Source organism: Pholcus phalangioides, unplaced genomic scaffold (assembly GCF_987345545.1).
Source record: "Pholcus phalangioides strain wild (caught in Gottingen) unplaced genomic scaffold, Ppha-v1.0 ptg000002l_1, whole genome shotgun sequence".
NCBI lineage: Eukaryota > Metazoa > Arthropoda > Arachnida > Araneae > Pholcidae > Pholcus > Pholcus phalangioides.
In genome coordinates, this window is record NW_028301595.1 from 7,550,240 (window position 1) to 7,576,508 (window position 26,269).

Below are 26,269 nucleotides of genomic sequence, written 5' to 3' on the forward strand. Positions count from 1 at the left end.
GGAGGGAAAAAATGAAAAGATCTTGAGAACGTTTTATTTTCTCACAGTCACTGCTAGATGGCAGCACGAAAATAAAAATTTCATTTCCTATTAAAAAGGCTAATTATATCTCTTCGAAACAATAACAGACAGTTATGATTCCAAACGCGTACACCAATTGTCGCTTAAAAAAATGCCAAAGCATGGGCGAAGATACGGGGGGGAGGGGGGGCATTGCCCCATAGCGTCAAAGGTGGAGTCGACTGATCTAAGGTATATCTGTATGTATGAATTGGCATCCTCATCATCGTGCCCCTCCAGACTTCTAAGTCTATCTCCGCCTATGTGCCAAAGGTAAGCACCAATTATAACTGATATTTCTCTCAAAACTTGCCAAGTGGCTGGTAATAAAGCGCTGCTACAAATCACAGTGGATTGAAATGTAGTTCAATATATCATACTAAGCCACTCAATATAATTCAATAAGTTTAATATAATTCATTATTAAAAAAAAACCCTCTTTTGAGGATAGAGGAAGACAACCTCTCGCCCTGCTTCAGGCAAAGTTATAAAACTGATCAGCCTGTGTAAAAAATTCAAGAAAAAGTGTGCGTCTTTGAGCTCATTAATTCAATTTTTTATGGCAATTGATTGATTTATTATTATTTTTTTAATGTGTCAAGGACTTTTCGCCCGCCTACTCTGTCTTTTCGTGATGAGAAAAGACCTAATCATATCATACCATGCTATCGTATAGCACATTAATTCCATCCAAAGAAAACATTCTGGTTTCTTCTCTCTCTCTCACTAAGGGGTCAGATTACATTTCTTGGCACCTTTTTTTTTACAAAATGGTACTGGAGAGTGAAATCTTTAATAACATTTTTCGACAGAAAGTGACTCAAAAAAGTTAAAGCGATAACAAATTTTGGACTACCCCCTATGCCATTTCACTCGAAAAACTCATTTTGATGCCAAATTTTAAGCAAAATCCGTGTAATATTCGAAACACGATTGCGAAAAATTTTATAAATGAAATTATTTGTTATTTTCATAGTTTGCAGATTATGAACCAAAATTTGAAGAATTGTTTGGCATGCTCATAAGTTACACCCAAATCTGTTGATGCACGTGTGAATTTTTATAAATTATTAAACATAATAATGTATAAAACATTAAGATAAATACATGTGATAGACCTTAGATTTTGTGGTTCATAATTTCAACAATATAAGCCAAAATACATTAATATTTTGCGATGATACAATCGATAATTGTATTTATTTAAACAATGTTTGAAACACAGGTAAAATGCCCCAAATAGGATTCTTCGTAAAACACGTTTAACGTTTCTATCCACGGATTACTTGAATGCAAAAACGCAACACCAAAGTTGGGCGTAACTTCGGTTCTCTAAGCATTATATAAACAAAACAAGGTCTGGATTGTAATTACAAAAAACTAGGGCTTTCATAAGAAATGCAAAAAAAAACCAGTATATATGAACGTCAAAATGACGTTTTCAACGTAGTCCGATACATTAATCAATATTCAGCTTCTACTGTTAGTATAGATATATATATCGATTAACATCACAATTTTAATTCAAACGGGGCACAAAATCTACGGATGTCATGACCAGGATGAATATAAAAGTATCGATTATAAAAACAAATAACCTATCAAAGTATTACTGCGCTTTACATTCTATGAGAACCAATGAGAGAAACATTTGATATGATATTAGACTTAATAACCGCCTTCTTCGTGAAGAGATATCATTCAAATGAAGCTGTATATCAATCGATATATCTTTTCGACATTTTATTTCGTGCCAATAATCGTTATTCGATGACACGAACACCCGCGTGTCAAATATATCTTATTCCTGTTTAAACATATCTCGTCAGCAGTGTGACGAAGAAGATATCGTCTATGTGTTTAGCTTTGCACTGACTCGAAGTCATACCGGAAAGTGAAGTCATCTTCGATTTGATCAAATAGTCACCTCGTACAGCTAAAACTAGTATCATTCTGTCAATCGTAAGAGTCAGAAGATTATATAATATTGGTCATGGCTGTCATCAATATCAGAGATATTGCAAGTGGCTCCGCATTGAAAACACTTCGAGTAGACTTGCCGCAGTTTTTGCAGAAAGGAAATACAGTTGATGATTCCGGAAATGATAAACACAATCGACGTGCTACGCAAGTGCTGAGGTTGTGTGGTATCGACACGAACAATCACAGGGGGATTCTCAGGAAGATCTTTTGCAGCAAGTTTTCAGTTTTCAGCGCATTGTGTTTCACTTACGTGTTCGCCCTCCGGATCGTGAGCTTGGTGATCTACAGATCGAATATTTTCATCATCCATGTGCCCGCAATGTTGCTACTATTGATATGTTTTGGCATCTGGTTATCTTTCCAGATCCAATCTAACAAGATTCTAGCACTTGAGAAAGCTTTAAATGAAATGATTCGGAAAGATGGCTTTTTGCCGAACAGCAATTTGGCTTACAAGTTATTCCTTTTTTCGTTGGTCCTGATGTTTTCTGTACTTGGATTGGACATCGTCATTTACATTAAGGATTATAGGGGCGTCTATATCAGGTACTATAACTTCAATACTGTAATTCATCCCCCAAGTTTATCGATATCCTTTGTGGTGATTGGGCAGATAACATATTACGTCACCATTCTCATACTTCCTACACTAATTTTGTTCGCGTACAATCTTCTGAGCGAACGCATTTATTGCATGTTAGATTCATTTCGAATCAGATCTGTGAATGGTATTTCTGACGAAAATATACATGACGTGTTTGATCAACAAAGAAAGATACTGAACATCGTGCGACGATTTAACGATGTTTTCTCAGGGCCGTTGTTCATTCTCTTGGCACAACTTTTTCTCACGTTGTTTGTCTGTCTTACCGAGCTGATCTTTATGACCAACATCTTCAGTGATGGAGAGCCCGCTGGTGCAACGACATGCATCATGCTACACAATGCTTGCTCGTTATTTGGAACCATAATTATATCTTCACGAATACCTTCTTCTCAAGAAAAAATCAGAGGTATCTATAGAAGCATCTACGAAGATGGGATCTATTCTCAACGGATCGACCCCAAAAAATTGCAGCTTCTGAGAGCAATAATCGACAGAGAGGTTATATTCATGTCAGCCGGAAACATCATGAAAATCAGCAACAGTGATATTCTGACATCGATCGGTGCTTTTTTGACATATGCAGTCTTGATAATCACCCAAGCACAGCAACCTGGGATAACAGCAAACTGTACTGTTGGTGGTTCCATTTCAACCTTGTAGATCGGTGCGCAAACTTTGAAATTAATTAGAGAAATGACATATAAAATCTGTCGCTTAGCTTTCAAAGTTTTCCCTCTGTGACAACTGATGCAATACAGTCGAATCTGCTTGATCGGATATCAACGACCCCCAGCACACAATATCCGATTAACGGCCGTATTCACCGACATGGTTTAAACTAGTCACAATTTTTTGATGAGAGATCGACACGGATTGGTTAAATTCAGGTTTTTAACCAATTTATGTTGATCTCTCATCAAAAAATGTGACTATAGTTCAAACCATGTCAGTGAATACCGCCCTTAGAGGTGTATCCGATCATGCAGGGAACAATTCAATTGCCGTTTCACAACGTTAGTATAGTTTGTATATTGAAAACTGATGAAGGATCATTCAAAGCTTCTCGAATAAATCAGACATCAATGAATTGAAATTTATATTTAATTACAATGATCGCAATACCTAAGATTTTTACTTTTCATCATGAAGGCTGCGCTCTCTATTGTTTCAACGGAGAACAAAAATAAAATAATTAAATGTACGTATATTTAAGACAACTTGAATGTAATTGGAGGCCAGTACCTCCGTTAGGTATCGATGGAATTACTAGCAAATTCGCAGATGATGTGAAGCTAATGGGGGTAATCGGGAATGAAAGCGATAGGGAGTTGCTCCAGACCAACTTAAACAAGATTGCAGCATGGGCAAATGAATGGAGCATGACGTTTAGCGTAGATAAGTGCATGGTCGCTCATTTTGGTTCGAACAACCCACGGTTCTCTTACGAGTTGAATGGTGTCACTATCCCGGATGCAACTAGAGTCACCGATTTGGGAATTCTCATTGACGAGCGACTTAAGTTTTCTGAACATTGTTCAGCGGTTGTCAAAAAATCGAATAGAATGCTTGGTCTCATTTTCAAAAAGGTCTCTTCGCGTTCTCCTAAAGTCATTCTTCCGCTTTTTCGAGGCTTAGTTCGTCCTGGACTGGAGTATGCTGTAAGGTTTTGGAGACCATACCTACAGAGGGACATAGACTTGGTTGAAGGGGTGCAGAGAAGAGCTACGCGTGTCCTTATTGGCACACAGGGCTTGAGTTATGAAGAAAGACTTCATTTTTTGAATATGTTTACATTGGATGAACGCAGGTGTCGAGGAGATATGATCGAAGTGTTCAAAATTTTCAATGGGATGGATAGGATGGACCATGAACTTTTAGTACACCGCCAATCGACTGCTTTTACAAGGGGACACCAGTATCGATTGGTGAGGGACAATGCAAGGTTATGGTGTCGCAGGGAATTTTTCTCCAATAGGGTTGTTAATAAATGGAATAGCTTACCCCCGGAGGTAGTAAATTGTAACACAATTGACACGTTTAAAAAGAAATACGATAAACATGTTGGGGTAAATCGAGAAGCTATCCATTCTTAGAATAAGACAACCATAAGTATTCTTTATGGGCATTGTATAATATTTTATCATGTGTATATATTGTTTGTAATTTGTGTTAATTGCATTTTTAATTGGGTTGCTGTATTTTTGAAACATATGACAACCATATTTTTATGGGCATCTTTTTATCAGCCACCTCGTTGGGCATTTTGCCTGTTGTGGCGTTGTATTTGTATTTGTATTTGTATTTGTACCTACTCTCAGATTTTTTTTAACTTAGTATAACTTATTTTAACATACAATACCATAAGTTCTAAATATTTTGTTTATAAAAATTATTTTTATATACAGTAGTGGTAAATATATATTTAATTACCATTAACTATATGTTGTAGAGGTTTTCGTAAAAAGCAAAAATTTCAATATTGTCGTTACGGGAGGAATTTCGGTGCCGTATTATTTTTCCCCATTAAGAAAATACATGCTCTCTGGGGAACCCTTGCATGATGAATAATATTCGCCGAGCCGGAGTAAGTTGCTTATATAGTTTTGCACAGCTTAAAACCCAATATTAATGTTACAGCTCTCACAAGATATATATGAAACAGGTTGTTTCTATAGAGATGATGATTCCTAGAAAGAAAATTCACACTTGCCTCTACTACATGATTGCTCACCCCGTGACCCGCGGGCCAAATGTGGCCCTCGTGGTTGAGGACCATGACCTCAAACCTAATTTTGTAAAAATCAACTAAGTGGCACATAAACAGGTCATTTGAGTGGTCCGCGACTAATTAACATAGAATTTGAGTGACGTGCAGCAGATCCCTTAAGTTGCATGCGGCATATTTAGGTCATTCAAGTGACCTCCGGAGTTGTTTTAAATCACTGAAGTGCCCCACGTCCCATTCAAGCTACCCGCGACATATTTATGAATCACCTGACGGACCCGCGATACTGTTCCGGAGCATTCGAGCAGTCCGTGGTGCTTTTACAGATCAGTAAATTTACCTGCGGTGCAGTTCCACATCCCTTAAATGATCCGCAGCGCATTTCCGGGTCACTCAAGTGGCTAGCAGTGCATTTACAGATCAGTAAATTTACCTGCGGTGCAGTTCCACATCCCTTAAATGATCCGCAGCGCATTTCCGGGTCACTCAAGTGGCTAGCAGTGCATTTACAGATCATTCAAGTGACCCGCAACACTGTCTCAAATCATTCAATCAAGTAGTCTGCTACTCGTATTGAAACCCGCCCTCTCGTGAAATCCGAGCACCTTTTCTTTACTGGGACTTCAATTGCAGAACTCTCGCAGCAGACTAGACCAGTTCAAAAGTGGCTGATTGTGGGATTACATAGCGGCCCAGATCAGCATGCTGCCCAGATAGACCAATGGAGAAAAAAGACTACTGTGGAAGTTATTTACGAATGCATGTAAGTGTGTTGTGTATGAGTAAAAAAGACTTATCGACAAAATCACAGGATTCGTGGTCATGGCATAAGAGGAAAACAAAGCCCAGGCTAAGTTTAAATTTATTAAAAATTTAATGTTTGCCCCAGAAGCTTCAAGTTAAATGTCGCTAATGCTACACAGACAACAGAAATCCGTCTGTTTGCGTGCCGTCACAAAATCTTGAACGCTATTGGTCGAAACAGTCATTTCAACACTGGCTGGAGACAGTTTTTCAGACACATCAGATATTGTTATGATCGTAAAAATTTATTAACTCAAGAATTTTTAGAGCTGTAACTACCTATACACCAATTTCAGCAGCCACTCTCGCTCAGGAGGGCATGAGGGAAAAAAACACCAGCTTAAGCTGTAACGCAAATAAAAAAACCACTATTTTTTGCTAAGATACGCCATTGATCATCAAATTGACGGGTGAAAATCTGCAGTTTATTTAGCTGAAATAAAAATTGTTATAGATGGAAAATAAAAGAATTCTAAAAGAAAAATATAGGATAGTGGGGGAAAAAAGACTTCAAAAGTTTTCCAGAGGGTAAAGTTAGGAATTTGAAATTGGAGCATATCTCTTCATAATATCCTCAAAACACGACTTTGCAAACTCAAACAAACACTTCGTATGTGGAATTATGGTTGACGTCCGAGTCGCCATCACAAGAAAGAATCGTAGAATGTTCTTGCAAAGATTCATTTTTGAGTCGCACTGTGGTTGGCGCTACCAGTTGTCTCGATACTGGTGACCGGAGTAATGTGATTCGATGGTTGAAAGTAAATTTCTGCCCGATTTCTACTCTTCCCTAAAAGGTTTGATGCTGAGGCCCATAGAACTAGAGTGAGAATGTTCTTTAGAAGCTTGCACTCGAGAGTTCGCGAAGTTCCCCTCCGTTTCAGAGATCTGGAGGTTGAAGCTCGTGGAAAATTCTTGATTGCAGCTCTAAAAATTCTTTAGGCAACCATTTCGGTTGTGGAGTTATTTATTCAGTAAAGCGCCAGAAGGCATATAAAGCGCTTACACTGGATAAAAACATACAAACAAGACATAACATTTAGAAAGGGAAGCACTTTGTAAACGGAGCAAGGTCAAAGTCAGCAACGGTTTCAGCGAATCTTGAGTATGATGATCACACAAGTTCTGATGGTAGTCTATTCCATAGTCTGGCTGATCTTCATTTGAAGCCGTGGAAGAAGCAATCTCTTATGGCCATCGGGATCTGTATTTGATATGGGTGTCCCCGCAGGTTAACCTGGCGGTCAATGATGACAAAAACAAATGAGACGCCCGATAGTAAATATACCATGTTATGGACCATTTAGTACACATTTTCAAGTCGGAAACAGTTAAACTCCAAGTCTCTCAGAGAAGGACAGTCCACCCAGGCCTGGCAATCGTTTTGTAAAAGATCTTTGGGGCTTTTCTAGGAGCATTATGTATTCGATCTTATGTGGGCTCCAGACCTGTGAGCAAAACTCAAGGGTGGGCCGGACATACACACGACTGAGTTGAACTGAGTGGAATCTTTAGATTTAAAAATTTCTAGGTTTTATGAGGTAGCAATACTTTGATGGGAATACAAATACAACGCCACAACAGGCAAAATGCCCAACGAGGTGGCTGAGAAAAAGATGCCCATAACAAATATGGATGTCATATATTTCATAAATACAGCAATCCAATTAAAAATGCAATTAACAAAAATTATAAACAATATATACACATGATAAAATATTGCACAATGCCCGTAAAGAATACTTATGGTTGTCTCATTCTAAGTATGAATAGCTTTTCGATTTACCCCAATTTTCCTGACTAACCGTGATGTATGTTTCGTTATGGGTGCCCCTGTTGTTAAGAGATGTAGAATTAGCATTATCAAAATTTTCATGTGGGAGGGGGGGCCGATTTTCATGAACTTTTACGCGGTTCGCCATCAGTAATTTGCGTTTCATTGCCAACAGTCCTGGGTATTCGTCATAAAAGCACGGGAGGGTCTGTGATTATTGATCAAGGAACTAAAAATTTCCACAAGGGATTGTTCCTTTTGCAACCTACCGGATTTGTCAGACTGTGCCCGTCAAATTTAGTTATTTCCTCAAATTTATTTTTGAAGATTCGCCCTGCAATACATTTCCCAGTTTCCACCATTATCCAGTTTAAGTCGACCGACGTTCGTATTGTCCCCTGATACTTCCACAAAAACTCGTTAAGAAGGCTGAATCTTTCTGTCCAATCTTGACTAGACATGAAATTTTTACAAAAGCGTTCCCAATCTAAAGTAACCGACTGGTAAATTTTCTCATGGCAGTAGCAAACAGCATCAACGGGTTCGTAATCTAAAATCTTAGAGGATGACATGTTGAGAAAATCGCTCAGAAAAAAACAACTTACCGTGATTTCTCTCGACGTGGATTATCCAAAAAGAGCAAGGTCTCGGGTACAAAAAGGCACACTATACGGCGACCGGATGAACGCAGTTCGTAGACCGCTGTTTACTTTCGATGACCGATTTCAACACGGTCCGATGACTGCTGAGACCGCGATTTCTCCCGACGTTGTCCCTCTCGCAGCAGGCAGACCTCCCCCCCCCCCAACATTATACTTACATAACCTGGAAATTCAAGCAGTTGTTATCTACATTTCAAAATCTTGATGGCAGGTGGCGACACCAGCCCGAACACGAAACAAACTCGGCCAACATAAATACGTTAGGGCCGCATTTACAAACTCAGAACACATATTCCTTCATTGGAAATTCCGTAGAGGAATATATATGAGGTGCATATACGCTTAAATAGTAGTAGTAATGTATAATATAAGTAGATAGAACAAGGGAGAGAATTTCTCACAAAATGACCTGACGTGATTTCTACCCCTTGGAAAAAAACAGTGACATCAGCATAGAACTTGAAACATTATATATACTATATACTGTATTTTCACTCATAATTATCCTAATACATTGTATAATAATTTGGGAAAATAATTATATCCTTTGATTTATTATTAGTAAAGCATTAAAATTCACGTTGCGCCGGCTTCGTTGAATATACGGGAGAAATGGGGCATTTTTATAAAAAAGTCGGGACGGCAAAAATTACAAGAAGGAAGTAGAGGGCATATGGTCTTGATTTTCTGTGGTTTCCAACTTCGAGCCACAAATGTGAGCCGATGTCCCTGTTAAGAAGTCCCGCCGCAGAGAGCAACATTCCTACAACGGTATACTATTCAATCATTACACTTCATGCATAGTTAGAAACATTGATGGCAGATGACAGCACTGCACATAACAAACATTACACAGAAACAAACTTCGCGGAAGGTTCGCTACACACGCACACAGACGCATTCCAACATGTACCAATTCGTTAGAAGTTCCACGGAGGAATATGGACGAACTGCATGTCTGATTTAGTAGCAGTGGGCATATGGTCAACCCGTGGCATATTGGAGCGATCACTTAAGCGAACTGCAGTACAGTTCTAGAGCACTTAAGCATCCCGCGACATATTTATAGATAACTGGAGTGACCTGCGGCACATTTGCAGATCACGCAAGTGGTCCGCGTGACACATCTTGTCCCTCTTCGTGGCAATGGCTGAAATTGGCGATGGGCGATAAAGTCTGGGCCTTGTTCGGTTCAAAAAGGAAAGGCTCACGACACATTTCCAGAGTACTTAAGAGACCCACGGTGCCATTCCACACCGCTCAAGTTGCTTGCGGTTTAGTCCCAAATCATTCAAGTGCCATTCCCAGACAATTTAAGCAAACCATTTTTGTAACCTGTAGCGCAGGTCCCACCCGATAAGAACCCTAATTATTTTTTTCCTCCTTGTAAATCGGAATTTTTTTTCCACACCACAACGCCCTAGGGGCAATGAGCAGTATATATAAATATCGCGTAGGCAACAGAGCCTGGTCGTAGTCGGTCGTTCTATTTTGTTCTGGGGCCTTTGTATTGAAAGCCATTAAGTGATTGCTATCGAGGCGATCCGTGCGACAGCACCTTTACAATGGCCGCGCCCTTAATGATAACAATAATAGCAAGGTGATCGGATTTTCGTTTCTTTCTTGTGTAAGTTTTCAAGAAAGCAACAATCAACGTTCAATCACAAAAAACTCATCACACAGTAGATTGAGCTAATTCCTGCAACAAGTTCGCGGCGTCGGACGGTCCAGTAAATATTCTGCCCAACGTTATTGTTTCGGCCAAAATCAGCATTTACGATCGAGCTTTATTTGCAAAAAAGAGCTGTTTGAGAGTTAAAAGAAGTCTACTTCATCTTGAGACGGCAGCAGCGAGGCATCATGGATTTAGTCGGGTGGTTTCAGGACAAATGGAATCGTTTCCAGACCAAAGCGACGTGCCGATTCTGCCTGAAGGTCGGCCCCACCTCTCGAATGAAGGTGACGTGCAATTGCGGCGGTGCGGCGAGGTACGCGCATCGAAGGTGCCTGCTGGCGTTTATGGCGCAGAACAAACTGCGCTGGTGCACCCGCTGCGGCAGAAGATTCAAGTTGAGGCGAGCGAACAGCAATCCGACTCAGAGGACCAATTAGATGCAGGGGAAACGATGTCTTTTCTCTCCCGCCCGAAGTAAATCGGCGCCAAGTTCACCATCAACGTCTCTCGGAACTAAAATTCTTGGTGTGGATCCAGTCAATGGGACTCATTAAATTGGAATTCTGAATGTGCACCCGAATAATTTTAATGATTCCGATGAAAAAGTCATTAAGAGTGTTTAAATGATTATCATGTAAAACCTCTTCCGAAGCAAGTTCTGCAGACACAGCTGTACGCCGCGCTGAGCAGCTCAAAAACCTGTTTTTGAAGTGTGGCTGAGGTGATTTTGACTGATTTTTGTCGTCCACAACCGGTTTTTCCGCGGCTCAGCATTGCGTAGCGCGTCGGGTCTGAACTCGGCTTACTTCCTTAATACCGTGGTTCTCAAAGAGTGCATCGCGGGGAAATGAAGATATTGATGTATGTGCCTGTTTGTGCATTGGAATCGGTTCTTTCATGCATTATAATATCTCTTAAATATTCTGGAGATACCAAAAAGAAAAGGAACCCCACAATTAAATGTAAACTGAAAAAAAAAATTAATGAAAATTTCGAATTGATGAAAGTGCAGAGCTTAAGAAATGAAGGAAAAAAATTAAATGAAAAAGAGAATTCCAAACCTAATAAAAATAAGAGCCTATAATGAGATAATTCCAGCACCCATATAAATTCAGAATTAATGAAAGTATGCCCATTAATTTCAGAATTGATAAAAATACAAAATTAATGAAAGAAGTTATTCCAGAATTCATGAAAATTCAATATTGATGGAAGAAATAAAAACAGAATCAATGAAAAGAGTTAGTCCAGAATCCATGGAAATTAAAAAAATAATGAAAATAATAATAATTTAAGACTTGGTGAGGGCCTTCAATAATTCGGCGGCCCCTATCTGATTCGGGGCACTGAGTCCCTTTGGCCCACAACTAGAAACAAATGCGTTCAGTCCTGAATCAAACATCTATTGTATTTATACTTCCATGACAGGGGTCTTCAACTCATCACATGTGGACCCTTCAAGCATTTTGCAGTGGCCCACCGATGAGAAATGGCTTACATATTTTCAGAATTTATAGAAATGCCGAAAAAAAAAATGCCAATGAAAGAAAATGTAGAATTCGTGAAAGAAGCAATTTCAAAATCACTTTTAGAAAACATTTCGGAACTAATGAGAGAAATAGTTTCAGAATTAATGAAAAATAATTTCAGAATTAATGAAAAATAATTTCAGAATTAATGAAAAATAATTTCAGAATTAATGAAAAATAATTTCAGAATTAATGAAAAATAATTTCATAATTGCTGGAAGAAATAATTTCACGCGTATGGAGTCATGCAAGTATTACGTCAGTATCGAGGGGGGGGGAGGAGGGAGTTTCCGATTTGCTGACATTTGATGACAAGGGGGGGGAGGGGGTTTGGATGAGGCTTACGTCATCAACCACCCTTTATAAAAATATAAAATATTCTTAACGACATCATAATCGATGCGACAAAATGGTGAAAAAGCTTTCGCTAGTTTTTGGGCAACTGAACTAACATTCTCCTTATTATATATCCCCTACACGGCCACTTTAGTGATCTGTCTGGAACTGTGCCACGCATCATTCAATTGGATTGCAATTACGCCATGGGTCACTTGAGTAATTTGGGAATGTGCCGCGGGTAACTTGAGTGAAGTAGAGCCGCACTGGGGGCCATTTAAGTGCTCTGAAACTGTGCCAAATGTCACTCAAGAAATCTCTAAATGTGCCACGGATCACTAGAGTGTTCTGCAACTGTGTCGTGAGTCACTTGAGTAATCTGGAAATGTACTACGGGCCGCTTAAATGCTCTGGAATTGCGCCACGGGTCCCTTACGCGATCTGTAGATGTGCCGCTTAGTTCATTTTTTTAATATTAGGTTTGAGGGGAGGGGCAGGCCAGTTCAGATAACCCTACAGGTGACATTTGGTCCGCGTGCCATGAGTCTACCATATTTGTCTTAGGGGTTGGGTCGCAATGAATTACTTAAAAAGAAATATCGAGTTCTTAGCCTTCAAATCCCATTGAAATTAACAGAAATTGATTTCAACAACATGTAAAGGTATTTTCTTTCGAAATTTTAATAATTTTTAAATAATTTTTGCATTAAAAAGTAATTTTTTGATCGTCCGGGGGGGGGGTCGTGTCCCCCCCCCATGACTTCCCCCCTCCCACGTATGTCTCTGATTCCACCAATATGTGTTAGGAGTTGGGGGAGGGGGGGGGACAGAGATGACGAAATTTTGCTTTCAAGGAGGATGGAGGGATCAGAGTTTTGGTGACTTTTGTTGACAAGGAGGGCGAGGGGGTCAAAAATGACCAAACATTTGCTGACGTAATACTTGAACGGCCATTATTTCGCAATTGTTGAAAGTTCATAATTAATGGAAAATATTTTCCATAATTGATAAAAATTATTTTTTGTGTAGTTATTTCAGGATCAATGAAAAATAATTTCAGAATAGATGAAAATTCAGGAAATTTTTCACATTCGATGAAAAAGAATTTCAGAGTAAATGAAAGTTCACATTTTATGAGAAAAATAACTTCAGAATTTGAAGAAATTTACATTTAAATTTATATTTAATGAAAAAACAAATTAGGATTAATGCAATTTCATATTTAATGGGGAAAAAAGTCACAATCAAATTGTCGAATAAATATAGAGCTTTATAGAGCCCCTGTTTCAATCGAAGGCGTGGGCACCGATGGACCCACCCGTTAAGAAAGACTTTGGGCCTGTGGGGCCCATCCGTATAAAGGTACCACTCTATATCTGTATTATCTAACTATATTTTATCAAGCCCTTGTGATCTTGATACCGTCTTTCAATTCTAAATACCTTTTTATGACTCGGTGGCCCACAAGCCTTATGCTTTTATTTGGCCCGTGACATCCGAAATGTTGAAGATTCTTGTTACCCTTGTTCTGTGATATTTTCGGGCAGCAAAAATTAATTTGGTAATTTTTTTCACTATATTTATTTCTCTCGTTTCTAATACCGCAAGTACGGGGCTCTCCAGAGCGCAGGGGCCCGGTGCTATCATATCTGTCGCACACCCCCCCTAAGGGCGGCTCCGAGGGCCATGGTGGTTCGCATTCACTTCACGTAACACTCAAGTATTCATGTAACAAATTCCTTAGTTGTGGTTGCGCTATGGCTGCTTCAAATAACCACGAACCTCTACCTTACACATATGACACACCAGAACCCATATAGACAAACAACCCGGATGAGGAAATATCTATGGACAACTATTGTAAGAAATAAGATCGTCCAACGGACCGACCGGACTCCCCCCCCCCTCCCTCCTCCTCCTATTCCCAGACACCCCGTCTGTCGTTCGAGGCCGACACGGTGAGCGTTTCGAAATTCACGGTTCGGCCAGCCTTTTTTCCATGGGCGTGTCTTTGACCCTGTCCCTCTGACCTCAAGGTGGCCATTTTTTTTTTTTTTCAAATTTAGGCCATGATCTATCTCTACCTCTCTCGCTCTTTTCCTTTACCTTACGCAGCCTAGTTCAGTCTAATCCACGAACGGGGTGGAGGGGAATTAATCACCGTCGATTTCATTTATTACCGTTATTACCATTTTATTTCTTTATTTTTTTCTTTCATTCCGAATGTCTGGGGAGTGACTGGTGATCGTTGCCCTAAATGCAATCGACGGCGGCTGGTGTCGATCGACAGGGTCATGATACTAAAAAATAAAAATGAATAAATAACAAGGAAGAAAAGTAAAAGCGTTTATATTATTCTTTTTTCAGGTGTTGACGCTACCTAATGCGTTAATTAAGAGAAAATAGATCCCGTTGTCTAAGAATAATCTCTAATAAAAACTTCTCTAAAGCTGGGTTTTGCCCCTTGAAGCAGTTTTTTTTAAGCACCGCGTCAATCGAATCATTTCACGTCGGCAGAAACGTACAATTTTATGACGCTGCACGTTTGTGTTTCACCTATCGTGGCGCATCTGCTATTCGGTCGGCCTCACACGCCTATTTGACGAGATATCTCGCTTCCTTAAATGTCCCGTTGTTTTAGCATTGACAAGCCCAGATATTTTGTAAAGAGTTCACTTCTCAATCGGACACTTTTCTCTCTTCTCTTCACGTACGTGCAAAAACGAACTGTTAGAAAATTTTTTTTTAATTAATTTGTGTTTAAAGTATGTAAAATGCCCTTTGAAAAGAAAAAAAAGAAAAAGATTAATTTTAGTCTACAGGGTGATTCAAAAAAGATGGCAAAAACTTTAAGAGGTGATAGCTAACACCAATACAAACAATTGTCATCAAAGAATGCTTGGTCTAACATGAAACGCAAACGCGCTAGCGCGTTTCCAAACAGCCGCTCCGCAAACGTTAAAACGGCATTCCTGTTGAAATTTATCGGCAGAAAAAGAATTCCCATGCATGCAAATGTAATGTCTGCATACGGTTTCTTTTTCCCCAGATTACATTTGCATGCATCGTGTTCTTTTTCTGCCGATAAATTTCAACAGGAATGCCGTTTTAACGTTTGCGGAGCGGCCGTTTGGAAACGCGCTAGCGCGTTTGCGTTTCATGTTAGACCAAACATTCTTTGATGACAATTGTTTGTATTGGTGTGTGCTATCACCTCTTAAAGTTTTCCCGATTTTTCTGAATCACCATGTATATCTTTACTAGATACACAGATGTGTAACTAATGTATACATATGTGTACAATGGATCACACACAAATAATCAGGGGGAACTCATAGAAAGACGCAAGGAATACGAATTACCATTGTATATAGCCTTCATCGACTTTGAGAAAGCTTTAACTCTATTTTCACATCTGCTGTCGTTAAGGTACAGTCCCACGAGAGTTTGCTAGGGGACCCTTGGTAAGATAATTAAAGTTAATAAAAGTCTATGTTGGACATAAACCGCAAAAACCACAGCCGGCCTGAACCGGCGTGAAGTAATCCGTAATTGTTCGGTCATTTTCAAAGGAAGACGCTCGTTCCGCTGCCTTTGTATTGAAAGCCATAAAAATTATTGCTTCCCCGAGGCCCGAGACGACCGCGGATCCTGACAAAGACTTTTATTACCTCTAACTTTAATTGTCTTAACCAGCGTCCCCAAGCAAGCTCTCGTGGGACTGTACCTTTAAAGATCTGGATGCAACTGGCGTAGAGAAGATTTACAACAATATCATTAATAAAATCTATGACAAAGCAACTGCAATCATTCATTTGCATAAAGTAAAAGTGAAAGATGAAAATTGGAAAAGGAGTCCGATGGTATGATATACAAATTTCGCCAGAACTATTTACTGCTATTTTAGAAGAAGTATTTAGAAAACTGGATTAGGATGAAAAAGAAACTATATATATATATATATATATATATATATATATATATATATATCTGTTTTATTTGTTGATTTAGATGAGACCAAATATTTAAGAAACGCTCAAATTCATCTCACAAACGAGCACTTTCTGGTAACACACCGACAATGCCATTAGAATTTTAATCGAAGAAAACAATCCTAATTAGTCTAGAATTTTCATATGTATTTTTGTGGGATGGTCAGAATTATCCAGCTTTTCTTAAAGAGACGAAGAATGCTGCTTGTCAGCTGAATCTCGACTGTTTTCATTAAAAAAATTATCAGCCTATCAAATCGGGCTCTCCAGGAAAAGAAAACATTCACACTCACTAGAATGAAGCAGAAGTAGCCCGAATCAAAAATACCCGACATCAAAATAGAAAGTACTAATTATATTTATTCATGTAGCCTAAATTGACGAGATTTATTTATAAGTTTGAATAATTAATTAAATTCATTGTAAAAACAACAACATTATTTTGCTGCTGGAAGTTGAATTTTACTTTTGATTATTCTTCTGAAGGAAACTCTATCGCTATCTTACCCATGTTAAATTTAACTCACTTCACGTGATTTCTTCTTACGCGATCTTGTGTTGTTCGATTTTGTGGAACCAATTAATCTCGTAAAGCGAAAGACACCTGTAAATGGAGGATTTTTCAACCATTTACGTTTTGCCGACGACATTGTTATCATCAGCAGTAATCCAGATCAACCAGAAGAAATGATACAGGAACTGGCGAAGGTAAGTATTAAGGTAGATTTGAAAAAAATGAATCTTCAAAAAACTAAATTCATGTCCGACTCGTTTGCTTCGAAGATGAAGATTTTTCCTCCACAAAACAGAGATGGAAGAACTACGAAGCTATGTATACCTGGGACAAGAAATTACCATGGACAGCAGCATCGGCATCCTCAATGAAGCAAACAAAATAATCAAGATCGGGTGGAGCACTTTTGGCAAAACCTGTGTGATTCTGAGGAGCAACATGTCACTGTGCCTGAAAAAAAAGAAGTATTCACAAGAAATGTGTGCTACCAGTACTGACTTATGGAGATGAAACATGGACACTCACAAGCAAAACGATATAAAAACTACAGACTGCACAAAGGAGCGTGGAAAGATGTATGCTAGGCATCACAAGGAGAAACAAAAACGAATCGCATGGATAAGGAGATAAACAAAAGTATATTGTTCCGGATAATGTCTCTCACAAGCATTTTATAGAACATCTATATACTCGTATTTACAAGTAGTGATTTGACAACACACTAAACACACAGAGATCCCTGACATACGTTCACAAGAGAACTCTCTCACTTAATTTTTAGACTAGCATCGCGTATTTCCATTTTGGCGGCGCTTTTATATAGGCAAAAGAAACCTTCCAGGATGTTCACTATTCTCGCGAGAATTTTACACTTCTCTTGGTGCTGTAACATCACCAAATCATCGGAGCTGTCACTAATTTTACCAAGTTTTTCTCCAGTTTGGCGAGATTTACAGAGAAATGCATTAAAGACTATTTACAGGCGAAAGATGACATAATAAAAGATAAATAAGGATTATTTATACATAATTTTCGTAACAATATGATATCAAGGACAGAATGAAACATCTAAAATGTAAATAGGTTAGACATATTGCAAGAAGACAGAACACAACAGATGGACCATAAGTTTTCTGGAATGGCACTTTCCCCCAATGGTATTAAACGTCCAAGAAGGCGTCCCCCAAACAAGATCGAGCGAAGAGATCTGAAATGTGGCTGGAGTCAACTGAATGGTAAAAGCATCAGAGTAAAATATAAAAATTTAGAGGGGACCCTCATCCAGCAGTGAACTTAATGCTGATGATGAAACGTTTTGTACCTAAAGAGCTTGAAAAAAATGTTTCAAATCAGCCAAGAACAATTTAAAACGGTTAAAAATGATTGGAACGAAGAGGTCACAACTCTTCAATGCCCCAAGTGGTACACAACATCCGGGCCCGTCAAGGGATTCCACCCTGCCTGCGGAAGGTGTACCTTATCATCAAAAAAGTTGTCCAAGGCAAACACAGCTGACATTTATCACTAAAATCACTGAAAAATCAAAAATAGGCTGAGATAAGGCGGTAATGAAACTTGCAGTGGATTGAATTGTAATCCACTGGCAAAAAAAAAAAAACCATTAACTTGACAATTATGTGAGGTAGTGAGAACAATATTAGGAAAAAGAAGCTGTGATAATTTATAGTCATAATTATATAGTCACTCCCATCGAGGGGTTAGCGCACCAATCCCCCAATGAGTATAAAAAACAAGCCAGCCGTTCGGAATCGGCAATAAATTGTAGTTCCCGGTCTAATTAGCCCTCGTGTGCCGAAAATGACAGTGGTGCGATGAAAACTATCAAATGATCAAATCGTTATATAGTCACGAAATAATAGATTTCTTGGTTAATTATAGTCATAATCAAGGCCCGGATGTTGAAGCCCTAAAAAATCCTGAAAAAATGACTTGAAAATGCCCTAAAAACTTCCCTAAACATTGGAAAAGAATGCCATCAAAATAAAAAGCCGGTTATGTTTGAATGTCGAAAGAAAAAGTTTTAACAGCATCAATCACATGTAAATTTTTTTCTCTCATTATTCTTTCTTTTTCCCTCTCGTTTAGATTTTCATCAAACACAAAAATCTCTCTAATAAGCGAGTTATAATTCATGAATCGGTTAACAACACTGAACACTGGCGTTATACCCCCCTCCCCCCCAAAAAAAGGGTGCGGCTGACAGGAGCTCTGACTTGGTGGCCGGAGACGATTCTTACCATTTCCTTACAAGAAATTCGCTATTGAGAGGGCCGTGAAGAATCTGACCGGAGGGCCCCGTTGTTAGATGTAGGGCCATGACTGGGGTACTGGGAGGGGAAGACAGGGTTTATTGCAGTAAGAAACAAAACATGACACCCCTCCCCCCCTCTGAGAAAATCATGTATATGCCTATGGTTAAGAAGCCGAAAAGCATCTTTTATTTTATTTTCCAAGAAATTCATGCATATTTTTTCATAAGTGCTCTATCAAATTAGTATTCGTATAATTCTTTTTCAATCTTTTCCATTGTCAAAAAATTTAAAAAGTAAAAAAAATATCGTGGAAAAAATTACAAAAAAATGGTCAAAACTTTAAAAAATGACCCGACAGTGAAAAAAAAAAGGAGAAAAATGCAAATGATGTAAAGAAATGCAAATTTCATCAACATCTGGGCCCTGGTCATCACACTACCCGCACACAAACTGACTTCCAAAAAAAAACCACATTCTGCTCTTTTCTTCTTCATAGGCCTGTTTGGGCCCGTCTGTAATTTCATCATCAGCGCTTAGGCCTGCTGGGCTGTAGGGTGGAAGGCCAAAAATTTCGCTCTGCCCTTTTTTTTTTGTCTGGAATTTCAAATCATTTATTCAAATTAAAAAACTATTATTTAAATATAAAATAAATATTTAATAATATTGATTAAATATCTAAATAATTTAATGTCTTTATCAAAGAAAGAGAATTTCATATTTTTAAATATTTATTAAAAATTACTGTTGTGTGAATTAAAATCATTATTAGATGAATCTCTGTTTCCTGGGCAAGATATCCGTCAGCACTGGGCTCGGTCGATTGCCCTCATGGCTTTGAATTGTGCCTACGTGTTATCTGCAGTTAAACGCATCACAGCCTCGGTTCCACAGGGTAGTGTCCTAGGACCTCAATTGTTTTTGTTGTATATTAACGACATAATATATAACAAATAATAAATAATATTTAACATAAGTATTCTTTATGGGCATTGTATAATATTTTATCACGTGTATATATATATATTGTTTATAATTTTTGTTAATTGCATTTTTAATTGGGTTGCTGTATTTTTGAAATATATGACATCCATATTTTTATGGGCATCTTTTTCTCACCTCGTTGGGCATTTTGCCTGTTGTGGCGTTGTATTTGTATTTGTATACCAACCCCCCTCCCCTCCCCAAGCTGGTACAATTGCACTTTTTGCAGATGACACAGTCATCTTGTAGACATAAAAACGGCAGTCCTACAGCAGATTTCTCACAAGAAACCATAGATGAAGTGATGGACTGGTGCGAGGACTCTGATATTTTGTTAAATATCAAAAAAATGTCAATTTTCTTGGTTTACAAGATGTAAAAAAATCCCTAGGCAAAGGTACTTAACCATTTGTTAATCACTCAATAAAACCTGTTGACGAAATCAAATATCTTGCATATATCTTAAATAAATCTTTAACGTTCACCCCCCACACACACATTAAATATGTTCGCAACAAAGCACATACGGTCATGGGAGCTCTCCATAAGATAACATTGTCCCCAAGCAAAACTTTCTTTGAAGAATAAAATTCTTTATTTTAAATCTAATCCTTAGACCCACTCTTTTATATGCCTCCCCAGTGTGGGCTCACGCATGTAAAACAAAATATCAAGTACTTACAAGCTGGGCAAAATAAAATATCAAGAAGATTTGTTAACGCACCTTACTTTATTAGGAATAAAAATATCCGAAATGATTTAAAAATTTTACACATCTTCCAATACATTAAAAAATAAATACATAGAGATTAATATATATTCAAATGAGTGAGTCTGATTATGCTCACATAAGAGAAATTGTTGACTACAATGAAAGGTCTACACAACGAACATCTAGAAAAAAGGTGTGTAGAAGGCCAAAACAAATATTTCACCTTCCTTGGGGAAATCTGTAAATAAATTTGCAAATATTTCACTATAATTTGGCACCTATTTAGCACTTTGATCCCTTTTACTTAATTATCTCTATATTTGATCTAGAATTTTTGAAATTGGCTACTATTTATCAATTTGAATTTGTGTCTACTCTATAATTATAAATTTCTTAGCTCGTATTTATTCTCTGGAACTTATTTAATCTCTGGCACCTATTTACCCATAAAAAACTCAAAAAACCACAAAAAAACCCACCCTGAATGAGAGGGCTGTTGTCTTGAATTGGTGTATTTGGTGACGAAAAGAGTTTTAAATAAATGACAATTTATTATTTGCATGTTGACTTGTGTGATGTATTACTTTACCACAAATTCTGATGTTTTATTAAGATCATTATGAATGTCCTCACATTTCCTTTTACAGGTTGTGGTGGCATTTGCAAAAAAATAAGAAAGGGACTTTTTACCAGGCATAAATATTGGGAAGGCCATGACCTTGGACTTGACAATTTCTTTTTCTCATTCACAACACAAACATGCATACACATACTGACCTTCAAAAAACACGGTCACTTCTTTTCTATTCTTGGCCCGTTTTTAATCCTACAATCGGCCCTCTGAGCTGGGCAGGGGGGGCGGGGGAGGGGAGAAGTCTGGTCTGGTCTGGTCGGTTTCGATAATTACGCGTTACACTCAAAATTAGTTTCGATTTCACTAAAGGCATCCATTGTTAGCTATAGATGGTATTTTCTGATTTCATGAGACATGTGAGAGAACGATATTTTTCTTTTCATTTTTTCTTCTGAAAAACAATTTGTTTTTTGAAATATGTACCGTAATTTATCATTTTAACGATATTCAAAAAAATTGGGCCCACTTTCGACAAAATTGGATGCACTGCAAATGTATAGATAATACGATTTGCTCCACTAACTTCGTGACGCTCAAGCATATTGCCACGAGTTTTGTTTTTCAGCGTCATCTGTCTTTGACTTTGAATGTCACTTTCTGATTTTGCACATACGAAATTTTGGTGATATCTTATTTTTACTTTCTATCGTTTCTTTTATCATAAAATTAATTTCTCAAAAATTTACAGAATACTCGATTGTTTTTATAAGTCACGCCCATTTATAACATACTCGGATGTAGTGAAGAATCGGTTAATGCGTCTCTCTTCTACCTTAATGAGCCTGAACGGCAGGCACAACGTTTAAAAATTTGACTGTTACAGTGTATTTCGTTTCGCTTATTTATTATGTTTTGAATGTAGGAACCAGGGCCGGGTAAATTTAATATTGCTCGGGCATGTAAAAATTTTGAACTTGGCATAATTTTTTTTAACACTGGTGTGCAACAATTAAGGAAGAAGCTAAAAACTTGAGGTCAAGTATTCTTCATGGATGAAAGCAGTCCTAGTCTGACTAGCGATTCTGGACGTATACACATCTAGAAAGAGCTGGGAACACGCAATAACCCCTCTAACATAATCAAAAGGGGCAGGATTGAAGGTGGTGGAGTTCTCGCCTCGGAGGTATCATGCTTGGTACCCGTACCAAGGTGGTGCAGTCACTGGTGCCCGCTATTGTACCGAGGTTCTTCTTCCTCACGTGCATCTTTTTACAGGTACTACTGGTCCTCAGTTCCTCTTCATGAACGAAAACGCTGCACCTCATCGTACAGTGGCAGACGCAGAGCTGTTGGAGAGTGAAGACGTTCAACGCATCGATTGCTCGGCAAGGTCCCCGGATCTAAATCTGTGGGACACTCTAGGGAGATGCTGGGCAGCACGTCACCAGCAGCGATTCCGGAGCTGCGATTGGCGCTACAACAGGAATGGGCATCAATGCCTCAACAGCTCGTTGACAACCTTGTACAGACCATGGACAGACGATGTAAATCGTGCATTGCAGTCAGGGTTGATCATATCCCCTACTAAAGCCTGGATTTTCCTTGCCAGTCACTTGTCACATGGACGTTTCGTCTTCTGGCAATTGTACTCGAAGCTAAAAAGTTCCGTTCTATCCTTTGCATTTTCTTTATGGAAAGTTTTGTTTATTTTTCCCATGTTCTTACGTATCTTGGGGATCTTATTTTTTGAGACGATTTGGAACACTTTTGCAAACTTTACATTCGAAAAACCGTCTCGTCCTTAGTTTTTGTACACCAGTGTATATGCCTATGAGTTTGCTTAGTAAGATACATAAATTTTCTATTTACTGCATATTCCCAATCTTCGAAAACAAGCTAAAAAATATAGGTAGAAAGCACTTACTTCGTCTATGAAACAATTAACCATATTAGTTTATACTGACTACGCACTCATTTCCTACCAAAAATACAATGTTAGTGGTTCCTCAAAATTAATTCAATTCCAGGGCCACCTTTACCAGACGAGGGGCTCCAAGTTTCGAATAATTCTCGTTTATTTGTTATATTATTTGGAATATTCCTTTTTATAGTTGAAACGCTTGTTCTGTTGTTGTAAAAAATTTAACTATTTTTTTCATTATTTATGCGAAAAATGGAGGACTCCTTCAAGTTTAGGGTCCTGTGTAGCCACAGCTGTCACACAACTCAGCTCTGTTCATTTTTTTTCGAATACTAAACACCGTATTTAACTTGCCATGCTGTTTGCAGTGCATGTATAGTGTAAAAAACAAAACCAAAACAGCAGGCTGGCCCCAGAATCAGAACCCTATCTACTCCTACTCCACCTTATGTGAGCCATGGTGTCAATCGATGACCTGTTGAGAGAATAATCGGTCAGCTATGCATTATACAATGCAGTCCGATGCGTTAGCAAAACGTTATGTGAGTCACGCGCAGAAACAAACTTCGAATTGTTCTCAAATATGAGCTGCGTTCGTCTGAAACAGTGTTTCCCAAAGTGGGCGATGTAATGGTCCGGAGCGGGATAGCAGTGATGAATACAACGTAGAATCATATGGGTACCATAAGTTGGGGGAGCGATCAGACAAAAAAATTTCTGAAGATGTGGACGATGGAAGAACAAAAAGTTTGGGAAACTATGGTTTGAAACAAAAAAATCCATATCCAAAACAGCATCCGGTCAAAGCAAAGTTAATGTATGGCAACAACAAGTTTCCTATTTCTCAGGCTTTCTGATGATAATCATTACTAAGTGTTGGTCAACTTCAGAAAGAGGTTTTTTCTTTTGTTCTCAATGCTTAAAATGTCCAAGTTCTACAGAATATGGCCTCTGGTATGCACACATGAACTTGAAACAATTATGAAATTATGAAATAGGCACTTATGGCGGGAAAAATTCACAGTTTTTACAAAGAAGGTTTGGAAATACGCAAAAAAAGCCATTTATGGCATTTTTCCTTAACTTCTGTGCTCTAATTATTTGCCTCAGGAGACTATTTTCCGGCTTGTGGTCATCAGCTTATTCCACATCGGAAATTTTTTGTCTCTCCCTCTCTAGGCGGGGCCGCAACTAGAAACGAAGACAGTACTACTACTTCACCAACTTTGGCCATATACAGTCAAACCTCGTTAATGAGTCACTCTTGGGAGAGCAAAAATATGACTTAGTAAGCGGAGTGAACTATAGCTGTGCCAATTCCTGCCTGAGGACAATTGGGACTTCCCAAAAAGTGACCCGGTAAGCGGAGTGACGTGTTAACCGGGTGACGCACTAACGAGGTTTGACTGTATTGCAATTTACTGCCATTAGTGATATAGGTTGGAAGTGAAGGCGCTGTCTATCGGTGGTCACCTCGAGTTCTCTCTCTCTCTCTCGCGCGCGTTAGGGGAAAATATCTTATCTATATCCTCCCTTGGGTTCGAACCCGGGACCCTAACAACAACCTTCACGATGGTAGACGAGCATCTTACCACAATGCCACTCGGGCAAACGAAAACACTGTCACCAGGGGCCAGTGTCCTTGTTAGAACTCCCCCCCCCCCCTCCAAGTAATTTTGAACGAAAAAAAACAATGCCTGAGGTCTGAGCACCCTGCCCTTCCCTGGTTGCGGCTCTGTCTTTAAGTCACTGGTAAGGTGACTCACGCGCCTTCGCAACTGACCTGTTCACTTGCTGTCTAGATCACTCTTTTGTTCATTAACATACTTTAAGACTCTGGGCCATTCATTTGATCACTCGCTCGCAAACTAGGTAGAGGCGGATTCATGGTTTCATTGATTGTGGAAACAATTTCGCCACCCTCCTGTCATTCTGCTAAGTTTTCTTAACCAATCATTCCTCAAATTCACCGCCTTTTCCGCCCTGGGCTATAACGTTAAGTCCCCCCCCCCGTAAATACACTTCTGGGGGGGGGGGCATCAAACATCTCTGTCTAATGGCTCCCTCACTTCGTTACATCTAGATTCCATGTTTCGGACGGCGTGCGTGTACGCAATACAGCAAAGGTCCAGTCTACCGTTTCATCCCTAGTGGAGCTGTATTTACAACGACCCAGGAGCTTAAGATGTACGGGCAGTGCCGTCGTAAGGCATGGGCCCACCCGGGCACCTCAAGAGAAAAAGGGACCTCACAAAAACGAGATTTAGTTGAAATTTTCCAGAATTTGCGTGGTAGGGCCTCACTAAACATTGATGGACCGGACACACCCCCCTTCACATCTCATTGTTGGGTCTCCAAAAAATCACTTGGTCCGGAGGCCCATGATGCTCTTTGGACGGCCCTGTGCACGGGAGGAAAGCACGTGATAATAATATCAGGTGCTTTGATTTTCTGGAGTAAATATGTGTGTTGGAATTACTTCCAGGCAAAAGGTCGCTGTGGGGTTCGAGCCCCACCGTCACCACAGTGGTAGTCAGCTGAAGTTGGTTTTCTGTGATTCCCAATTTCGAGGCGCGAATGCGAGATGATCTCCTCTTTTAAAAGTCTCGCCACAGAGAGCAACAGGCCTACAAACGGTACAAATAATTCAATCGTTACACTTCGTTGACTTCACTTCCGAAGTATAGATGGCAGGGCAGCACTGAAAAGTCAGACACAATACTAGATACGCACGAACTCAGACTGTTAGGTACACACACTCACAATTCCGGCACAACTCAATAGGTAGTGAATTGCCCATGCCGATAGACCTGAGCTGTGCTCGGTTTGAAAGAAAGTCAGGTCCAATCTCCCCGCAACATAAGTTTTCCCGGGGACCCACATTACTTTCAATACATTCTCGTCGTCATCGCACCCTCCCCCGCCCCGTTTTTACCATGTATAAGAATTTAGATTCTATATTTTATGACGGCATGTATTTTCATTCTCAAAACTGGTAGCCTGGTACCTCTAGAGCGAACGGCCGATGAGATAAAGGCCGCATTAAGATTTACGGGACACCCTATATTTTCAAATTCTCTTCACCATTTTTTGTTCTTTCTAGGATGTTTAGTAACATCGCGTTATTTTGCATTTTTGTATTATCAA

The 26,269-nt window shown here is 39.0% G+C and overlaps 1 protein-coding gene across 1 annotated transcript in view; it reads left to right on the plus strand.

Moving 5' to 3' along the window:
• The first annotated feature begins 233 nt into the window (after nt 1-233).
• The window catches only part of LOC149089307 (uncharacterized), a 44,842-nt gene continuing 18,806 nt past the window's right edge, over nt 234-26,269 (plus strand). The window contains exon 1 of the mRNA XM_089239690.1: nt 234-333. The gene's annotated coding sequence lies outside the window, so the exon portion shown is untranslated. The remainder of the gene's footprint in view (nt 334-26,269) is intronic.